Source organism: Lactuca virosa, chromosome 9 (genome assembly GCF_052849685.1).
Source record: "Lactuca virosa cultivar CGN04683 chromosome 9, Lactuca_virosa_CGN04683_v6, whole genome shotgun sequence".
Taxonomy (NCBI): domain Eukaryota; kingdom Viridiplantae; phylum Streptophyta; class Magnoliopsida; order Asterales; family Asteraceae; genus Lactuca; species Lactuca virosa.
Window position 1 is genome coordinate 116,397,038 of NC_136434.1, and position 23,831 is coordinate 116,420,868.

At 35.1% G+C, this 23,831-nt stretch overlaps 1 long non-coding RNA gene across 2 annotated transcripts; it reads right to left on the bottom strand.

The window, feature by feature from the left end:
* Nucleotides 1–7,538: 7,538 nt before the first annotated feature.
* LOC145136287 (uncharacterized) lies at nucleotides 7,539–9,792 on the bottom strand. 2 transcript variants are annotated; one of them, XR_013720367.1, is made up of 5 exons: nucleotides 9,455–9,792; nucleotides 9,326–9,367; nucleotides 8,678–9,179; nucleotides 8,467–8,557; nucleotides 7,539–7,825 (listed from the first exon to the last, which is right to left on the bottom strand). It is a non-coding gene; the product is annotated as an uncharacterized LOC145136287 (long non-coding RNA). The 2 variants fall into 2 exon arrangements; XR_013720366.1 differs by having other exon boundaries at nucleotides 7,539–7,833.
* Between the last annotated feature and the right edge of the window lie 14,039 nt (nucleotides 9,793–23,831).

Here is a 23,831-nt window from a genome sequence, read left to right on the forward strand (position 1 = left end):
AAAGAAAGATTATTTGGGCTGCATGAATAGGGTTGGGGTTTGGGTTTTTTCCCTCCTGATTAATTTAAGGATCTAATATTATTTAATACTGTTATCCAGCCCGCGAGATTTCCGGATTATTAGGAGAGAAGCTTTGGTTTTCGGCAAATAGAGGTGAGTCTCCTCACCATACCCATGGGTCTAAGGCACCAAGGCCGACCCATTATATGAGATGTGTTACGTGTTAGTCATTCTGTGAAACTATGTGTTTTGTGATGATGTTGGTATGGAAGACCTCGGGGGGGTTCCCGGGGCACTTAGGTATAAGACATGGGAGGGTTTCCTTGGCATCCTAGGTCGAAGACCTCGGGGGGTTCCCGAGGCATTGGGCTAAGACCATGACGGGGTTCCTATGGCACCCGGAGTAAGACCTTGGAGGGTTTCCAGGGCTTCCCTATGTGTTTGTTTGCATGGTTTATGTGTTTGTATGGCCGATTAGCATGTATGAGATACTTTGCGCTTATGTGTGGGTGTGCCCTGGGGAAATCACTAAGCTTTCAAGCTTACCGTTTGTGGATGTGTTTCAGGTACATCCGAGCCCAAGGGCAAAGGCAAGACGTGATGGCGCGGCGTGCACTCTATCTCTCTTTTATTACTACCCTTTGGGACACTCTGATGTTTTAAACAAAATGTAATAAAGGTGGATCTGAAAACAATTGTGATGAAATTTATGGTTAATGAAAGTATGTTTATTAATTAAAAAAATATATATATTGTCGAAAATTTGGGTTGTTACAATACAAACCTCGAGCAGTCTTGGTAATTGTTGATTGTTAAACATCTTATGACATGACCACAAGATATCCCATCAAGTTGCCAATGCCTACATGTACATGTCATTTGTTGGAAATCAACAATCACGTTTTGTGCCCCCTTTTTAACCTCGCATTTCGTATTTGAGATCATGCGAACATCCCACTTACTAAAAGTTTTTTTTTGTTTTCTTTTACAATATCATCGGCCCAAGGCGTGAGTGTTGTTGTTGCTTCCGCTTAAAAATAGATAAAATGAAGAAGTTAAGATCAATAACATTAAATAAAACATTAATATTAAAAATTAACCTAATACCTGCATAGTTACGTCTTTGAAACCACCACTGTTGCATTGTTGCACGAAAAAAATCGATCAACATAAGTATCGGCACCTTACGTGCGTGTCTAGATAATGCATTTATAGACTCCGCACTGTTGGACAACATAAGATTGTATCGGTTCCCTCTAAAATGTGCCATAGACCAAGTTTCTGGATTTATATTTTTTAAGTACTCCCATACTGGTTCTTTTGTCTTTTTCATAACTTCCATGGCAGCGTCAAAAGCATCAACTGTATACGCCCTACAAGCCTCCCAAAAAATTCCTCTAACTGTGTTACTCTTCCCGAATCTAGATACTATGTTGAAATACAAATGGACACCACATATTCTGTGACGAGCGTGAGGAAAAATGTTGGCAACGGATGTCGCTATAGATGAAGACCTATCAGATATAATTGTAAGCTCCTCCATATTACCTATGCAATCACGTAGTTTTTGAAAAAATCATGTCCAAGAATCTGTACTCATTTTTGCATATACCATATGTAACCGGTAATATTTGGTTTTGTCCGGCCTTAGTAACTGCAAGTAACATGGTACCTTTGAACTTGCCCTTTAGGTGGGCTCCATCTACTATAAAGGTCGGTTTACAAAAATTGACAAAAGCGCGTACGTACAATACATTGTATATCTATTCAAATACACCAAAATAAAAATTAAATAAATAATAAAATATTAAAATACTAACTGAACAACCAAGTGCGACGTACAAAAACTCAAAGCAATCATCACCATCTGCTTTAATATGTGTCACCGTACCCGGATTATGTTTGACCAAATTGTGGAAATAAGCCGGAAGTTTGGTAAAAGAATCCTCTTTCGTACCCCTTAACAACAACAATGCATATTGCTTCGCACGTCAAGTCTGATGGTATGAGATATTGATATTCAATTGAGCATTCATATCATTAATAATATCTTTTCCCCGATAAACCCTACTATAATCTTTAGCCAAAACATCAACAAGATATTCACTCAAAACATATTTGTTTGCTTGTCGATGATTATATTGCAAAATTGTTGAAGAACATGTGTGTACATCAACAAATTTATTCACTTGGAAAAGTCCATCAGAATTTTTAATTGCTTTTGCTCTTAGTAACCAAGAACAATTTTTCGAAACACACACAACCTCATACCTTGATTTGGTGGATTTACTTGTCCTCGTATGAAAACGTTCTCGAAGACACTTTTTACCAATAGCCCGCTTTAAAAGTTCTTTGTTCTTAAATATACTCTCACATTCAATCTTTTGAAGATTGATGTCTATCATCTGTGTTGGGATATCTTCATTAATATCAACTGGACAATCTGGTAGAGGGGGCATACCGTAAAAAAGGTTATCAGGAAACTTAGCTTTAACTTCATCACCCAACTCATCTCCATCTGAATTGCTTTCTAAGTCGGTTATATCTAAAGCTACATCAACAACATCAACATATTCCCCGTAAACATGTTTTTTTTCATCTTTTTGAGGCATATTTTTTTTCTTTTTACTTTTATTTACTACACGCCTATTCATAATTTTAACTTCTTGTTCGGGAACATCAACACAACGACCACCCACGTCATTAAGATATGTACCAACATCATCATCACCAACATACTTGTAATTCTAAGGATCCACATAGTGAATAGGTGAATAAGTAACATTAACATTTTCAACAACACTGTGAAATTGAGGTACACTAGGAGTATTGAAAGTACCTATCGGATCGTTGCTCCCTTTATAACTGCATAAATTATCAACCGCCTGATTTCCACTTTGACCAACCTCATTAACCTCATCTCCTTCATCAACCACCACAAACACTTTCACAGCCCTTCCTCCACTATATTTGATTACATTTATCAACATTCTAATATCCATGTCTTCAACCATGGCTATATAATGATTCAATTCAGGATGATGGAAACGAAGACTAATTCTATATTTGTCTAACAGACCAATTTTGCTTCTCACCAAAGATAAAAAATCACTATAACTAATATACTCATAAAATATCAAAGCGAATTCAGAAATACCTCCCTGCAGACATACGTATTCCAGATTTGTTTCAATAACTTGCCATCTCCCACCAGTTACAAGACAAACCAAATATTCAATCATTTTTTAGAGAGATTTTTAAAAAATTTCCTAAAGAAATAACAAGTAAACTGATAATTTTCTACAAATGTTTATATATAATAAGGTTATTTCGTAGTCAAACCCATTGATTTCATAGTCAAAATAAAAAATAAATAAATAAAAAAATAAAAATACATAAAATCGCATATCAAAGAGAGAGGAAATCGCACTGTCCATCTGCGATTTTAGGCTGATTAACTATATATATATACAAAAAAACCCATCTGCGAATGTACAAGTGGTAAATTCGCAGATGGGATGTGCAAATCGCAGATGGACCATTCCCATCCGCGATTTCGGTGGCCAAATTTGCAACTTCAATTTTTTTTTTGGCTATTTTCCACAAAATAAAAATTAGCGAATTTGGCTAAATTTGTAATTTTCTCTATTAAATAAACTGTCTAAACAAAACCAAAGAGAAGATCTTGATCCACACCTAAATATGGTTGATTTATAGCGCACGATGAAGATATTCGGAAACTTTTTAACAGATTTTCTCTTTTAACATCCTGACAATACATAATCATTAGTGAAGGGACCACAAACGGAGGGTGTAGAAATGTATAAGGACTAAATATGTAATTTCCAATTATTATTTTTTTCTATATACATTACTTTCACGATATGCTAAAACCCTCGATACTTTAATAATACGATTAATCTTCATAATTTCTTTCTTATAAGCTTTTATAATAAATAAATCTTAAAATAGAAAAGGATGATATCATTCTTAAGTATAAGTAATTTTCTCCGGTGTTCAATAAAAGAAGATGAGATAAGATATAATAAACCATTTTGGGTGAAATAACATTGAATAAATAAAGCATTTCAAAGGAATCGTCTCATGAACACATGTATTACACACTTCAAAGGACAAACATCTGTATTTTTTTGGGATGGTTTGTTTGTTCCATGTGGTTTATATAGATATTATATGGGTCCAAGGTTATTTAGGTCAACAAAGTGTTATGACATAAGTATACAATCAATGAAAACAACACAAATAATACAAATTAAATTCAATTATATGTAATATACAAGAATCAATTTTACATAAACATACTTGAAAGAAGATTACAACCAGACAGTCACGGAAATTTACAGATTGAGGTATGGTTTGCAGTGTTATAAGACGGAAATTTCTCTAGTAGGGATCTATCTAGAGGATACAACAATCTAATCAAGATAAGATCTTGATTTTAACAAAATTCTCTATGTCCTCATTATGATTGAAGAGTTCGAAAATATAAGAAGAACGTGTTTGGTGATCCATAAGTTAATAATTGTTTTTCCCTCCAAAAGCCTATAAAATCGAAATTAACTGTTAAAACAATTAAATTGAATTTAACAGATGTTATTAAATAAAAAGTCAAAATCAAAATTAATATACAAAAACAATTTAATTAGTCAAGGAGACCCAATCACTAAATCCAACACAAACCCTTTAGCCCAAGCTTTTTGATCTAATTATTAAAGTACTAGAAAAAAGTTTTATAAAAGTAAAAAATGTTTCTTCCTTCTTTCAATGTGGAACAAGTCCCACATTTGTATTTTTAGAACAAAATTCAAATTGGTTCGTATGAGTTAACCATTATCATCTAGAAAAAGAAATGGATATAATCACTCTAAAAGATATCTAGTTGATGCATGATTCTACATCATTTACGTGTACTCTTCTCTACCAAAATAGCTCTCTTGGCTCAATACAAAGTTGACAAAACGAATATTGTTTTATAGTATGAGATGTCACAAATATTAATGCACTCAAGTGCTCAACATAAAAACAAAACATATATGCATTTAGTAGTCTTAACTTGACGCAAGTAAACAGAATAGACTAAGGATGAGCAACAGGACCGAACCGGCCGGAACCGGACCCGACCCGGGAACCGGCTTCGGCCAAAATCAAGAACCGAACCGGCCCGGCGGTTCTACCGGTTCCGGTTCTACCAGTTCCCGGTTCCTACCGGTTCTTGTCGTGTCTTCAAATGTTGGAACCGGTCCTTGAAAAATAGCATCATACGGTTCCGGTTTTTGCCGGTTCTACCGGTTTTTGCCGGTTCTACCGGTTCCGGTTATATCGGTTCCGGTTCCCACCGGTTCCCGGTTCCAAAAATCTACAAAAATAACGTCCCGGTCCCGGCCCGACCGGCTCCATCGGGTTCCGGTTCCGGCCGGTTCCCCGGTCCATATGCTCATCCCTAGAATAGGCACCTCCCCACATTTTGGACCCCATCCTTGCAAACCAAATTGACATCATAACAACCGTAGTAGCATAATCATAAATAGGTTACATACTTGCATGTATTAGATAATAATATATATTGAATGGAAATGGACTGCATTAACTATTTTTATAATGTGTGATAAGCTTAACAATGACCGGACTAAATATTAAAATTCCCACAGTTTTAGACATCTTCATTTCAGTTATTTCGTGTTGTGTTGACCCGTTTACTTAAACAAGTTAAAATGTTTTACCAAAATATGTTTATTTCATGTTGGGTTAGCGGGTTGGATCTGTTTTTTCCACTTTGAGTGTCACACCAAGCCAAAATGGAGTGCAAGTCTACCATAACAAACGTAGCCATGAAAACTAGCTTTCAGAATAAAAAAAATTTGTATAGATAGAAAAAGATCCGATATGAATCTAGAATAATTATAAACATGTTCTCATTCCTTTGTATTATACATTGGTGTTGACATATAATTTATCTTTTAGTATCAATAATTCTATCTGTATATATTGGACACATAACATTTAAATCAAATAACAACAAAAAACGGATAAACGGAGTACATAATATGTCTTTACATACTTATGCATTGTTGACTTCCACATGAAAACGCAAGAGAATGATCGAGGACCACAACATCTTGACCAAGTGTTCCATTTGAAAACAATGGAAGTGGAAGGGAGTCAAAAATCGATCAAAACGAACCCCACAAAACTTTAGAAAAGTCTTGGCAATCCACCCCCATCAGACAATCATAGTTACAATTTGGTCCCCACGATATATTAGGGATGAGCATAACCGAGTACCCGCCTATTTTAGCTAGAACCGGAACCGCTTCCGGAACCAGCGGTTCTTAAGTTTTAGGTATTGGAAACGGAACCGCCTACACCGGTTCCTAGAAAATTGGAACCGCTCCCGGAACTGGTTCCGGTTCCGGGTACCCGCTTCTTGAGTATTAAAACTTGTTATTTTATACATGCCATGTAAATTAACCTATATAAACAATATAAGTACACGATATATAACCAAAACATTTACAAAAATTTGATCTTTTAAATAACAAGCCATTAAAACCATTTCCCACTTTTAAATAACACAATAGAAAGAGCCAACAACAAACTACAAACTATGAAATAACATCACTTTTAAATAACACAATAGAAAGAGCCAACAACAAACTACAAACTATGAAATAACATGAGACTGAAATTGTAATTCATAAAAGCAAAAACAGCAACAATAAAAAACAGCAAAAACAACAATAGTAACAGCAAAAACAGCAACAACACAAATCAGCAATAGTAGCAACATCACATCATAACATTGCGCCTTGATAACCTTAGGGGTGTTTATGGGGCGTTTCTTTTCGGATAGTAAGAAAATTATGAACCATGACCACGAGACAGGTACCTTACATGCACTAACCGAAACCAAACCGAATTGCTAAAAAACTCGAACCGAACCGAACCGTATAAAGGCGGGTAACCACGGTTCGGATCACGGGTACCCACTAAATATAAAAAATAAGAATCAATAAAAGCTATAAACTCCATTTTAACCGTTCTTTCTGAAATCAAAATACATAAACATAAAATACGTGATAAAAGTTGATAAAAACATACATACACATTTGGGCCGTATATTTATTGTATTTAAGATTTAATGTTTTTATCAAATCAAAAACAGTTTACAATACTAATGCAGTCGTAAAAAATAAGATCACCCTAAAATTATTGGATGAATATGTTGGTAACTAGACAGCTTCCGTCCGCACATTTTCTTAATAACTGATTGCATGATCTAGAGTCAAGAGTCGAGTTGATTATTTAACCGTCTGAGTTTGATAATGTGTACTGGCAATTTTATTCTTTGTATTAATTTCTTATATAGTTATATATAAGTTTCGTCAAAGTATAAGATTTGACAGTTGATTAAAATGTACGGTTATCGATATTCGTTGCTATTCACCATATATATATATATATATATATATATATATATATATATATATATATATATATATATATATATATATATCCCTATTAATTCTATATTATATGAATATTATTTAATGTACTTAAACATTATGATATTAATATTATTAGAACACATAATTATGAAAATTATTTGTTTGAAAGTTGATTAAACACGGTTCGGTTCGGGTATCCGTGGATATCTAAATACCCAAACCGAAACCGACCCGTAGGTACCCGGTTTTTCGGTTTCGGATTGGCCAGATCGGCTCGGTTTTTCGGTTTTGCGGTTTTTTTGCACACCCCTAGATAACCTTGCCCGTCTTTGGATCTCTAACATTTGCGTAGTTGCGCCCTGTATAACTTTTCATTTATAATATAAACATTAAAAATATAATAATAATTAGAAAAAAAAACCAACAGATAAGAGGGACCAAATAGTCATTTTACATGGGGAAATGACCAAAACGCTATGAAGCCCTAAAATGAGGACCAAAAACATATAAAAAAATTGCATAACACAAGGACCATATATGTAAGATAGTCATAATTATATATATATATATATATATATATATATATATATATATATATATATATATATATAAACTATTAATAAAACGATAATCTAATTTTTATTAAATAAAGACATTAAAGAGATCATAAACAACCAATTATACCCTGGGCAACTATTAACCCATTTGACCCGTTTCCATTTTTCCTTTTTTTTAAAGTTGTTTTTTACCCATCCTATTAACAAACATTTTAATATATTATAGAAATTATAAAAATGTAGTAATCATACTGCATAAGATAGAAATAATAAGGAATTGAGATAGTTTCTCCTTCCTACTCACAATTTTATCGATGTTGTGTATTTAACTGTGAAACAAATATGGAGTAATTGGCGCTTCTAAAAGAGCATGACTGACTGACAACAAAAAACCAAGTACAATTGTTGAAAAGCAAATCACTCTAAAATTAAGACAAAATTACCTGTGTTTTAAGTTAAGACTGTTCGTGTTTTTTCCAATACTTCAGTTTTCAAAGATGTTTCTTTCTCCAACTGCTCCTTGCATACACAAAGCTACATGCAAAAAAACATAAAATAATCAAGCAAACATAGTAAGGGAAAATGGATTATTCTAGTCAAATATGAATAAAGAATTATTAGTAAACTGGAGTATAATTTAATAAAAAAGTATACCTTTAAAGGATGACTAGAATAATAGTAGATGATCTCTGTATCTGTACCAGAATTCACATTTAGCAGGATTTTTTCCTTATTAGAAGTTCGCTTCACCACTGGAAGAACATGATCAGGAAAAGTGAAAGGCACACTGAGGCAATGTCCCAATCAGAATCATGCTCGGGGGTAATGTATATTGGTATAGCACCAGATAACACCATGGAAGAAAAAGCTGAGATATGAGAGTTTTTTTGGAAGAATTAGTGTATCTCCCGGTGAACAAGTAGCCATAACTGATGCTTGGATTCCACATGTTGTTCCCCAAACTAAGAACCATGTTTTTGTAGCTCCAAACAATTCAGTTGCTTGCTTTTGAGCATCTAAGTCATGGAGGAAAGGTAGTAGTCCAATGAGATTAGACAATGAAGAAGGAGCTGCTCTACCCCTGTTATGTCCAGGAAAGTGAAAACTTGCAACTTTTTGCTCAGATGAAGCCTTTAGCGCGCTACACCGGATTTTCCTGATTTCAGCACATCCAAATTCTAATTTCTAATCAACATGTCATTGTCTTCGAAAACAACGAAGAATTGAACTAAAATCGGTACGGAAATACAAGAAACAAACTGCAATAACGAATTCAAAGCCAGATGGATTTTAGTTTTCTACCTCAGAAATACAAGCCATTGTTGTACCGCTATACCCAAGGCTCTGCAAGAGCACAATTTACAGAGATGATTTGAGCTTACTCGATAGATGAAAAACAAGTATTTAATAAAACGTGTATGGATTACGTACCAAATGTAAAATGGCAGACACCATTGTTGATGTATGTACAAAGGCGGAGTAGTACTCGCGACGAGAGAGACGAGGGAGAACCTAAGTAGGGATGATCGGAGCGATATGGTACTCGCGATGGTCTACTCCAGCAAATCAATCGACATGGTCCACCGTCGTCTTCTACCCTTCTTTAATCGATGTGGTACTCGTGATGGTCTACTCCAGGGAATCAACACAACGACGACTGGAGCGATTGAAGCCTCGATTAACTGAACGATGACTGGTTCGAGAGGGGAGAGAGGAGAGTGATGAGGAGAAGACGGAGTTTTTTTTTTAAGAACGAAAATCAAAAACCCTAAAAACGAATTAGGTCTAAGGTAATCGGTATAACTTTTTTTCCCTATTTTTTAAAAACATAATTACCAAAATATAAAAATTTAATATATATTTTTGTAGAAAAAGACTGGTACCCGTCGGGACCGGTTCCGGTTAACCGCCGGTTCCGGGTACCCGATACTGGAACCGGAACCGGCGAGTATCCAGCAGGTATCGGTTTCGTAAAAATGAGAATTGGAACCAGAACCGCTTAAGTCGGTTCCTAGACTTTAGGAAACGGAACCGGAACCGTCTAAGGCAGTTTCGGTTCCAGAACTGGCAGTTCCGAGACGGTTTCGGTTCTGAAAGCAGGTACCCGCTTCCGCTGCTCATCCCTACGATATATGACCCAATCTCACTTGTACTCATACATAATAAGCATGAATACATCAAATTATTGAAACCAAGGGATCACATGACTAACCACCAACCACACACTTATACTTTAACCAAAATACCATGAACACAGCCACGATTGTACATCATGCATCTAAAATTGTATCCTATTCAATAAAACATACACCTTAAAATGAAAAAAAATATAGACTATATATACACATATAATACAAGCTCATTAGAAATCTCATTTTCATCATTTCATTAGAAGCTATATAACTCAATCTCGACCCTAAATTTCTGATGCTTGAAATTCGTAATATATACAATAACAACAATAACAATACCTAAGACTCATACATGAGGGAGATGTAATATATATATATATATATATATATATATATATATATATATATATATATATATATATATATATATATATATATATATATATATATATATATATATAAACCTTAATTTTTTGGTGCCTTCTAAATCAAAATCGCACCCTTCTATAGACTCCACGTCATCTATTTTTGGACAGACGCAATGTTCCATAATTTCGATTAACACTCTTCTTTCTCCCTCTTCGAAACTATCCGACACACATGTTCAACACTTTGGAGAATCGTTACCTTGATGTTTCAGCCATTTGAAACCGCCTCATTCCATCGTTTCCCTCCGCCGAAAACCATCATCCCTGTCTAATAAATCCCAAACCTTTATTCTAACCCATGGAGGGTGAAAATCGAGAGCTACAGAGAGTGAAGCCTGGTCAACCAGTTTATTTTTCGGGGACCGGTCCCCGTTTTCTCTATTTAATCCCCATCGATCGTCTGAATCCTTTTTATTCAATCGATACCATCACCACGACCCATTTCTCTATTAATCATCGTTAGCATCATCATTCGTCAAATCGATCTAAATGCTTAAGTTTCTTCTTCTCAATTTCAATCGCCAACACCAATATCTATGCCTATTTGATTTGAATTTCTGGTGGAAGAGAACAACAAGCGTCAGTGGTGTCGATCAGTGGCTTTGAGTATATCGTTGAATCAATTTACAGCGATGAAGACTTTCAAAGTCGCTCCTTAGGGTGCCTATGTTCGATTCGGGTATGTATAATTACACATTAATATCTACAGAACCCTAATTTGATTTTAATTTTAATTTCGACTTTTGTTATTGTTGTTTAGGATTAATCCAAGATTGGATGTTAAAACCCTAAATTATCCGATGGATATCAAATTGTGAATACCAATGTAGAGAACTCTGATTCAGGCTTACTGACTTTCTACCGTTAACACCAAGCAAGCATCCTTGGTTGCACTACCAGGAAAATATTCCTACAAATAAGGGAACATAAACATGCTACTGTAACTCTGGAAATCTTTCTCCTTTGCAAGTACTAAGTGGACAAGTTTATATTGAAAATTTTAAGCATTAATGTCATAATAACATTTTTACTGATTTCACAGGCTTCAAGGAAGGTTGTTTGTTATCGTTGGTTTGTTTCCTTTTATTTTTCCTGTGTGACCTAATTCTCATTAGTTTCATGAACTTTCTCTATTTGATTTTTACAAAATTCTGAACATGATACAATAAACATAATTGGGACATGTTGTGATGTCGGACCATAAAGGCAAAAATCTATCTTTTTTTGAAAATGATTCAGGCTTATCCCAACATTTATGGTCCTTCACAGGATCTCCCATATGGGAACCACAGACGATGCCACACCATTATTTTGTATCTTTCTACTTTCTAGGTTACAAGCTGTCCACATCAGTAAAAGAAAATGTAAATTGGCTGCTATTGTGATTAGATAGTGAGTTAGGTTGCCTATATTGGTTAAAACAAGTAAATATGTTGCTATTTTTATTGGTTTCAGATTTCAAGTTGTCCATATTGGTAAAGAATGTGAGTTGGTACCTATATAAGTATAAACAGGTAAATGTGTTGTTATTTGTTTGTTTTCAGGTTACAAATTGTCTATAATGGACTAATGGCCACCACTTTGACTCCTTTACCAATATGGGAAATTTTACACCGTTATTTTTGAAGAATGACAATTTTTTGTCCGTAGAGGTTGAAAAGGGAAACATTCTTTATATGAGATTCAAGGGGAAAATTCAATCTATTTACAGTTTATGCCCTTTTCTTTTCAAAAATGATCAAATTGGGAAACTATTTGTATTTATATTTCCATAATTATGAAAAACCACCCATTCATGTAAATGATATGATTTCTACTTTTCAAAAACTGATATTTGTATGTTAATGTCAAAAAAAGATAAGAAGCTTCTAGATATCAGTAGAAGATAGGGATTTCTTGCTTAAGTTTGGTTAAAGTTTGCCATTTTCTTGATTATTCACTTAATAATTACTGTTTCATTCTTTCTTTCACATGTAACTGATCTACAAAACGTGTTTAGTATAGAGGGTCATGTTAATTGGACTGATGCAACTGATAGTACTTTTGGTTTTTTAAGAAAAATATTATTTCCCATGAAACTCAATCTTACTGTATTCAATGCAAAATGATATATTATGCATGTTTTTTGTTATAAAAAGGCAAAATTAATGTCAAACTCAATGATGCTCTTAAACAATCATTTGAGAAAAAATCGACATTACATACCTTATAAAACACCATAAAGTATATGTATATTGCTAGCTCTAATATACTTTAAGATATTTTATAAGTTCTTTGATGCCAAAGTTTTCTATTATGTTTTTTACGCAACATATTTGTGTTAATGCAATGAAAAGAATGGTTGGTGTTTGTTTTTCTATAACAAAATGCATACTAATTTTGCAATGAATAAACTTTGTATTATAGCTTGCATATCTATAAATCGAGCAAAACATATTTTCCAATTTAATTCATTTTCTCATGATTCTTAACAGGCGAAGATGCTCAAGTTAACAAACCTAGAGTTCATCTTTTCTGCTTAGATGGCTGGTCTAGACTCTAGATGATTCAAGCAATATATTGTAGCATTGTACTTTAACCTTTTTCGTTTTTAGCATAACATACTTTAGACACCTTAAAAAATATACACAAATTACCTTTTTTTGGGTCGTGCTTAGCACAGACCTCAAAGTTTTCTAGTATATATATATATATATATATATATATATATATATATATATATATATATATATATATATATATATATATATAAGCAAGCTCTAACGGAAGGCAGGGAGCCTGCTTCCATTGACGAGATGTCACATAAAAAAAAGTGTGAACCCACATTGCATGATCTCGCTCATATGAAACATCAACTAACAATCAATAACAAAGAGTGGTGTGCTACAAAATAAATATAAAGAAGCAAATACAAGCTAGCAACAATGCAGCAAGTAAAGCTTGACAATGGTAAGCAAGTAAATACAAATTAAATTTGGGTAGGCACATAATGAAAGCAAAATACTTGGAATAAAGCTAAAACATATACTACTTATAGTCTTATACACATCGAAAGCAAAACGGGACAAGATTACGATTGTTAAAATATGTTTCACAAGCATAAAGAGTAAAGGAAGCTAGTATATAGATTACTCTTATACTACTTGTGGTAAAATGACTCACTGCCCAAAACGGGAGGAGACAATTGAGTGAGAGGTGTGGGAGCATTGTGGGTGCCAAAAGGGAAGGTATCCTCATCGAAACGTGCATGTCGTGTTATGAAGATCCGAGAAGTGACCGGATCAAGACATTTATATCCTTTGTATTGAGCATGATAACCCAAAAAAATGCACGAGATGCTGCGTGGTGAAATCTTATGATCAGAATAATCTCGTAAGTAGGGATAAACAAGACATCCAAGTGGCCGAAAATTCATGTAGGACGGAGTCCGTTTGAATAAAAGCTCAAAGGGGGAGCGGTGAGCCAATACTCTCGTAGGCAGACGATTGATAATATAAACCGCAGTGCTAAATATATGCACCCAATAAGATGGTGGAATATAAGCATTGAACATCATTGCAAGCCCCATTTCCACAATATGACGGTGCTTACGCTCCGCACGACCGTTTTGTTGCGGAGTATAGGGACATGATATTTGATGAAATGTGCCATTTTAATTAAGTAATTTTTTAACTTTGTGGTTTAAAAATCCGGTCCCACCATCACTTTGAAAAATCTTGATTTTGGTATCAAATTGCATCTGAACGAATTTAATAAACGTATCAAAAACCGTGGAGAAATCAGATTTGACTTTGAGTGGGTAAAACCACGTAAACCGAGAAAAATCATCCATAAACGTGACATAATAACGATATCCATCATCGGAAGAAACCGGTGACGGACCCCAAAGGTCACAATGAATCAAGTCTAAAATATGTGACACCCGTTTGGGATTTTCCACAAACGGAAGTCGGTGAGACTTAGCAAGTTGGCACGGAGAACATGAAACTGGTTTTGGTAAAATGGATGAAACTGATAAATGTCCGAATTTATTTAACATTGTAATTATATCAAAAAAAATATGTCCCAATCGCAAGTGCCAACGTTCATACGAGTCTCGTGGCCTAGACTGCACAAAAAACGCAGACGACGGTGGAGAGGACATGAGAATATAGAGACCATCTTCACATCGCCCTTGAGCTAGCACATGTTTCTTGATGCGGTCCTGAATAAAAAATGAAGATTTGGAAGATACCACATCCACATTATTATCATGAGTTAGCTTACTAACAGATAATAATTTTTTCGTAAGATGGGGAACCACCAACACATCGCGTAAGTGAAGACCATTAGCGATCGAAGATGTCCCAATAGAAGAAACAGGTAAGTAATTACCATTACCAAACATAACATATGCTTATCTACTAATGGGCTCGGATTTGTGCACAGATCCGGGAGATGAGACCATGTGATCGGTAGCACCCGAAGCAACATACCAATCGGGATGTGAAGGATGAATAGAGCACTGAGCATTGAAAGCCCTGGCAAGATCCGTGTCAGTGGGTGGTGGAGAGACAACAAAAGAAGGAAGACGAGGGCATGACGATGCAAAATGACCGTTAGTGCGACATAGCTGACAATGTAGTGGTCGACGACCACGTCCACGCCCCCCACGAGAGCCACGATAACCACGACCACGATATCCAGAAGGAGTCGGATATGTTGGAGGTGCAGAAGGGAAAGTAGCAGACTGATGTTGCTGAGCGGAGAAAGCAATCGGAGGCTGAGTATCATTGTTGTGTATAGTACGCAAAAAGAGTTCATGGCCCTCAGCCTGTGCTAAAAGATCACGAAAACCAGAAGGCATCCGGGAGGCACGAATAGCTGTGAAGAAGGTCTCAAATGAAGCACCGAGACCACATAAAAACCAATGAGTTTTATCAGTTTCATCAACCGGGTGACCGATGGCAGCGAGTTGATCGCAGATGGCTTTAAATTTTCTTCCAAAAATCTGAAACCGTGGATGTACCTTTAGTTAAATGGCGTAACTGATCACATAGAGTTTGCACCCGTTCCATGGATGAGTTGCCGTATGGACGTTCGAGTGCAAGCCAAATCTCTCTCGCAGTGGAATGACCCACAATCTCTCAGAAAGCCTCCTCGGTTAGCGAGGCCTAAATGAGGATTATGACACGTTGATCTGCCGACATCCAAGCGGAATAATATGGATTTGGAGCCATCTTTTCTGTAACCATAAGCATAGGGGTAGGAGGGGTAGATGACCCAACAACATGATCAAACAGGTTATGATAGGAGAGAAGATGTGAGATTTGATTTTTCCATAATAGGTAATTAGAGGATGATAGTTTAATTGTGAGAAGATGAAGGATGAAATTCATGGTGATGGTGGGATTGAAGAAGATGAAGAAGACATGGGGAGAAGAAAAGATTAAACTGAAAAGAAGAGGAAGAGATTAGCAGCGGCAGAAGAGGGATGTGAAAAGAAAGGGATTTATGTTTCTCTCTGATACTGTCACACCCCCAAACCAAGGATGGTGGAAACGTCCGGAGGTGGAGGACTTCATGTATAGTATCACAACAACGAGTATAATAGTGCTCAAAGTAAATACAACCATCATAAATATAATTGAAAAAGTTACACCAAAGTATATGTTTACATGTTTCAAATCAATTACATTATGATGACAAAATAAACTGTTTGGCGATTTAACGTCCCATCCTCAAAATGCTGTTGATTTCATGTTTCACTGATTTCCTGAGAATACAAGTAGGTTTGAAAAAGTGTCAACAATTAAGTTGGTGAGTTCATAAGAGTTTTGTTTGAGAAAGAAACCGTTTTCTTTGTAAAAGCGACAAAGTATGTTTCTAGAAAACCCAATATTTTCTTAGTTAAGTGTGGAATGAATGCTCCTATGTTATGCGATAATGAACCCTAGAAGGACCCATAGATTCCTTCTATAATCGCCCAGCGTATATAAGTTATATAAAATTTAAGTTAAATAAACCGTTGAATATAATGGGTCTGCCCTAGGTCCACAACCAAACAAGGAACATGAGATAAGGCGGGCCCACCAATTCTAAGTCGATTGTGACTAGATTCTTATATAACTCTAGCATATACACTTAGCAATTATAGCTGAAGTCTAACAATTCTAGATGAAATAGTTTTAATAGAAATATGTTTTCAAAGAAAATCCAATATTTTCTTAGTTAAGTGAGAAACGAATGCTCTTATGATATGCGATAATGAATCCTAGAAAGACCCATAGATTCCTTCTATAATCGCCCAGCGTATACAAGTTATATAAAATTTAAGTTAAATAAACCGTTGAATATAATGGGTCTGCCCTAGGTCCACAACCAAACAAGGAACAGGAGATAAGGCAGGCCCACCAATTCTAAGTCGATTGTGACTAGATTCTTATATAACTCTAGCATATACACTTAGCAATTATAGGTGAAGTCTAACAATTCTAGATGAAATATAGTTTTAATATCATAAAAACCATTTTGTGTGAACCTGGTACTTTGTATTTGTACCCCTTTTTGGTATGAAACCGGTACTTTGTATTTGTACCCCTTTCGTATGAAAACCTGGTACTTTGTATTTGTACCCCTTTTCGTATGAATCCGGTACTTTGTATTTGTACCCCTTTTTGTATGAAACCGGTACTTTGTATTTGTACCCCTTTTTGGTATGAAACCGGTACTTTGTATTTGTACCCCTTTACGTATGAAAACCTGGTACTTTGTATTTGTACCCCTTTTTGTATAAAACCGGTACTTTGTATTTGTACCCCTTTTCGTATGAAAACCTTTTGTAATGTAAATGAACATGAACTATACCTATTATAGTTTATCAAAATGTTTGAAATGTATATGCAACCTAACTATACCTATTATAGTTTAGTATGTTTGTTTGTGGTGGCTAAGAACCATTTTCTATGTAAGTCGAATGTATAGCAAAATTTAACTATGTTTATCATGCCTTGTGTTGTACTATTGGTAATGATGGAGGGTTCTTAAAATTCAGTGAGTATTTTCTGTTATACAATTAACGCATTTAATAAACGTATCAAAAACCGTGGAGAAATCAGATTTGACTTTGAGTGGGTAAAACCACGTAAACCGAGAAACATCATCCATAAACGTGACATAATAACGATATCCATCATCGGAAGAAACCGGTGACGGACCCCAAAGGTCACAATGAATCAAGTCTAAAATATGTGACGCCCGTTTGGGATTTTCCACAAACGGAAGTCGGTGAGACTTAGCAAGTTGGCACGGAGAACATGAAACTGGTTTTGGTAAAATGGATGAAACTGTGACAACCGTCAAATTTCGGTCAAGTCAAAGTCAAACAAAGTCAACAAGTCAAACCGGTCAACTCCAATAACCTTTGTATGTTAGGGTTTACGTTATGTAATCACTATACAATTCGTTATTTTAATGAGAAATCATCATTTGGAAAGTTCATGTGTTTGATTTTCCTTAGCCTTAACAGTGCTAAACAACGAACCAAAACGATAAAACATTATTGCACACTCATCGGGAGTGTGTACGACACTAAAACACGGTTTAACGGGGTTTACGAACCTTGCGTTATGAAGCCAGACACTCAAATTAATCACAAACGAAACCTCTCTAAATCGTTTTCACTCTATCTCTTTCTATTTGAAATCTCTCCCAAATCTCTCTTAAAAGTTCCCATAACTTTTTGGAATCATTCGGGTCATCCCGACCCTTAACCGGGTCAAAAACCACTTGAAACGGGGTAAAAACAGGTAAAATAGCCTTAAGGACCCAAAACGGAAACTTCAGGACCGAAGCCTCTCATCCGAGGCCTCGGATCCGAAGCCTCTCATCAGGACCGAAGCTGAAGCTTCTCAGGAGACCGAATCCGAAGCCATCAGACAGCAGCCTCGCATGCGAGGGTCCGAAGTCTCGGCCCCCATCCGAGAGGTCTCGCAGACGGCCCCTTTTTACCGGTTTTTCGACTACGACTTCGTTTTAACTCCGTTTTTCATTATTTTAACGTGGGATTTTCACCCAAAACTTTATTTTATAAACTAAGGCCCCAAAATATATAAATCTCCAGGGTTTTTATAAAAATATATTAAAAGAATTAGTGGTTGAACTAATTATTGAGGGAATATTTGCTTTTCCTTAATTTATGGCAAAAGCAAACCACCACCACCTCACTCTATGATTAGCCACTCTTTCCCACTACCCCTTGTCACCTTAGTGGACCTTTACACCCAATCTCCAGCTCTTCCCACGTTCTAAGAGCTGGAGAATTGGTCATCTCTCCTCATTCTCATTAACTTCTTTCATTCTACACTTAGCAACCAAAGAACACTCTCCAAAATTCTCTCATCTTTTCTCTCAACTTCAAGAACTTCAAGGCTTTCTCCAGGGATTTCTTTCTTCAATTAGTAAGTATCTTCATCATTCATATAATTATTACACTCCATTCTACTCAAATCATTGATATCTTACACAAATTCCATCTTATTCGGTGTTAGATTCTCGAATCATCAAGACATCTTCTTAGTGTTCTTGGGTTGAACACTTCCTCTCTCTTACTTTCATCTACTGAAACCACATAGGGTGAGTTCATACCCCTACACTTACATGTTTTTCTTAAGTTTTAAGGGGGGAATACAAGTAAAATCATCATGAACACAATTAAACTTTTTCTATCAGATTACATCAGAAAAGATGAACTTCGATCACGGACTGTTTTGGTCAACTTAAATATTTTAGTTTTCAAAACTGTTCCAGGTGTAAGTAGTTCAAACTCTTAGCTTTAAAATGGCTACTTGCGCATCTCCATATGATTTTTCTACAATTTATGGTGATTTTTACAAAACTGCCTATCATTTCAGAGGCAAACCCGGACCAGTCTGTGATTATGAACATTTTCACCTCTGTTAGAGATCACTAAAAATCATGATAAAATTTACGAACAAACTAGACTCATATTGCAAACTCTCAGAATTTGCGGATTTGGATTTAGAGCTTTGATGATTTTTCTATAAATTTTCTAAGAACAGTAACAGAAACTGTATACAACAAAAAGTTGCTGTCAATTTCATTTCACCTTGTAACATGTTGAGCAAGGTGTATATCTTTATGTGATTATATGTTATTGCAATATATGACATTTTATCTTAATATTTAGACACACATCAGTTTACAAATAGATTTGGACATATAAAATATAAAGAATAACAAGTGATTATAATCAAAGTACAACCGATACATTCAAACATTTAATAAACTATTTTGAATATAGTTTGCATACATTACTACGTACTACCCTTGGTTGATAAACTATAATAGGTATAGTTTATGATACATTACATAACACATACATTTAAAAAGGGTACATTTATACAAAGGATATTTTCATTAAGCAAGGTACGGCCATACGGTACCAAGTTTTCATAACACGTAATTCCGTTAATGACTTTATGAAACATTACATAACACATACATTTAAAGAGGGTACATTTATACAAAGGATATTTTCATTAAGCAAGGTACGGACATACGGTACCAAGTTTTTATAACACGTACTTCCGTTAATGACTTTATGATACATTACATAACACATACATTTAAAAAGGGTACATTTATACAAAGAAGATTTTCATTAAGCAAGGTACGGCCATACAGTACCAAGTTTTCATTACATTACACGTAAATTCGTTAATGACTTCTGTGAGACATTCGCTTCAAATTACCATTAAGTCCTGTATTGTAACCAGAGTCTCCTTGAGGGGGAGCGTGATAGTTGTGTATAGATCTATATTGGGTCTGACAAACCCACACCTTAGCTGCATGCAACAGCTAGACCGACAGGTCTGGGGTGACAAATGTCATAACATTTCCGACGCCCGAAGAACGTCGTTTTAGGCAACCTTGGTCATAGTATGGTTATAATAAACTCACATAAAGTATTAATAAACATTGGAATTTACGGGAACTTCATTAAAATTTAACGAGTTTATGTCGATTTAAACTTGCATTGTTTTACTATAAATATGACAAATTACTTGTACATTTCGGTCTTTGGGTTTTAAGACTACATTTACACATTAAGGAAAATATTGGATTTTCTAACACAAATACTACTTTTACAAACGAAAAGCTTTTAATAATACCAAACAAAAGCTTATGAACTCACCAACCCTTGTGTTGACACTTTTTCAAACAACTTGTATTCTTAGGAAATCATTAAACAGGTAACCAAGTGCATTTGAGGATGGGACGCTAAGGCGTCTACTATTTCATATTTTGTCAACATAATGTAATTGATTCGTAAACATGTAATTCATACAATGATGTAATTTTTTCAATTATATATATGTTGGTTGGGTTTGCTTGAATTACTATTACAATTGTTGTTATGATACTATACATGAAGTCCTCCACCCCCGGACGTTTCCGCCATCCTTGGTTTGGGGGTGTGACAGATTGGTATCAGAGCACAGTTTATAGTGAATTAAGTATATCAAACCACATAAGATATACAAACTATAAACACAATTGGGACTAATAGTCTCTGATTTGTGCATTTTTCAAATAAATATACTTTTAGAAAATGAATGGTTTATTATTAAAAGTATAAATACATGCATACATGCTCACATAGTGTCATAACTAGAAGAACATAAAGTAAAAGAAGAGGAGTTGTACATTATGGGTATGCCTTGGTATATGTAAATCAAGTCTGGGAAGGATATAGCCTGATCAACTATATCTGTCCGAGGAGTGACTTGCATATACTGGGGGATAGTCATAATGGGCAACAAATCTAACAACCTAACTACACCCTACAGGGAATACTTTAAGAATCGAATCTAAACACCTAAAAATACTATAGGAGTATTTGGTGATACTATAACCAACTTATGTGAAAACTAAAGACCTCTATTAGTAGGCCTATGATAACTGAGTGCATACGCCAAGGTTATACATAATTAAAGATATTATAGACTCAGAATCTATGACTATTGCTTTACTTCCTGTTCCTTGTTTGGTTGTGGACTTAGAGTAGAGTCATTTATTCGAAAGTCTATTCTATCTCAAATTATGTATAACTGATATGCACTACGTGATTATAGACGTAATTAATAAGGATCACCCCTATAAGTAATTATAGGATTAAGCGTCTATTAATTATCTCTTCTACCCCTATTCTTGCACGAGCAACATGATGTGTAAATTTTAACGCCCGTACAAAACCTACTTCTACCCACTACCATAACTCCGTCTCCAAGACGTTAACAGAAACACCAAGAATAGTTCACTAAAGTGCGAAATTATACATGTGTATATAAATGGTAAGGATATTTACTAAAAGGTTTATCAATGAAATAGGCATGCATTTTATTTCATTGAATCTCACTACTTGGTATTACAAACAATTTACAACTGGTAACTCTAAGATTCTTTAGGTGTACCTCGAAGTTATGTGTAATTAAGGAATGATTGACCTAGAAATGGTGAGTCCGCCTTAGGACCTGTTCCTTGTTTGGTTGTGGACTTAGGGTAGACTCATTAGGATCAACAGTCTAATAAAATTTTAATTACACATAACTGGGGGCATGTCAAGTGAATCTTAGGGGTGGATCAGACATGGAACAAATCACAAGATTATAATCAAGTTATTCCTACTAAATTCATAAGTCTATTTATATAGACCTCTGGTATAGAGTCGTCGGCGTAGTCGTGTCGGCAATCTAGAATATGGCTAAATACATAATACAAACTATAATACCCAAATTATACAAAATTTTCTGCATTAAAAATCAATAGACAAATACATAAAATGAAACTAAAAAGGGTATCAAACTATCAAGAGAAAAACACATACAATGTAGATTAAAATCCACTAATTATAACAAAATGGCTAAGGATTGTTAAGTCCTCTCTTCTTATAAATAGCTTTGAAGCAAGCTTGCCTAAGCTTCTTTGTTCTTTCTGTCAATTCCATACCTGGCAATTTCTCCATCATCTTCTTGTGCCCTTCTAACGTCTCTATATCCTCCTTTAATCCCAACTCCTAATTTTTTTTAAAAGGTAGATGCAATATATTTTTCATGTGAGTTCACAAAATTTACAATGAGTTAAGTTTATATAAATATAAATCAGGAAATCGTAGTAAATCAATTGATTTGATGTGGCATATGCCTAGGACCTATGTTTAGTTATAAAGAAACTAACAATTAAAATTTTAGAAAATACCAAAACTACTTTGGTTACCAAGTGCATGAGTAATGTATAGAAGGTTATTATCATAATTTACCTTGGCATTTTCAATGAGGGATTGAAGGCTCTTAAGTTTTCTATGAGGCCATCTGTTTATGTTTAGCTCTCTGCATCTTTTCTTCAACACTGCTAAACTTATCCCTAGTTCCTTTGCTGCTATGATTATCGGCATCTCAAAGTACTTCTCTATCTCTTCAAACTCCAATGGTCTCAATCTCTTTGCCACATTTCGGCCACCTTGATCAGTGGTGGCAGCACTAGAACTACATGTAGCCTCACCACCGGATTTACAGTCTTCACTGAAACTAACCAATGGTATATTACCATCCTCCCAACAATCCCATAAGCTTATATCTTCAAGGGGATCAAGATCGTGAAACTCATTTCTAGAAATGATGTTTTGATCTTTGTTAAGTACTGTGGAAACGTTCTGATCGAGCACTTCATGCAATTTTTCCGACAACTCGTAATCATGATGGTTGAGCATGTCACCACTGCAAAAATCCAAAAAACTCAAGATAATCAAATCCAACACGATGAAAGACTCTTTTTGATCACTACAAATCCAAACCATGTTTTGATCAATGTCGACAAAATCACTTTTCTGTGCGTAAGATGGTGTAATGAGTGACGTTTATATATACCTGAAAAGATCTTGATGATCAAAGTACTGAAACCAATCGAGGTCATCTATGGGGTTTTGATGATCTGCAGGTGGATCCATTTGTGAGGGAGAAGTTAAAAGTCGCGGTAAGAATGTGATGATTTATATAAGTAAAGTGGGAGAAGTAATTAATAGCAAATTGTTGGGAATGCAACAAAACAAGTTAAGCACTTCTGAAAAATTGATAAATAATTTCGGTAACACTCGCGGAATATAAACTAGTGAAAATTACAAATGAAATGGAATATATATAGTCTATGATGTTATGGTTATTGTGTATCTAACAAATGAAGAGAAAATGA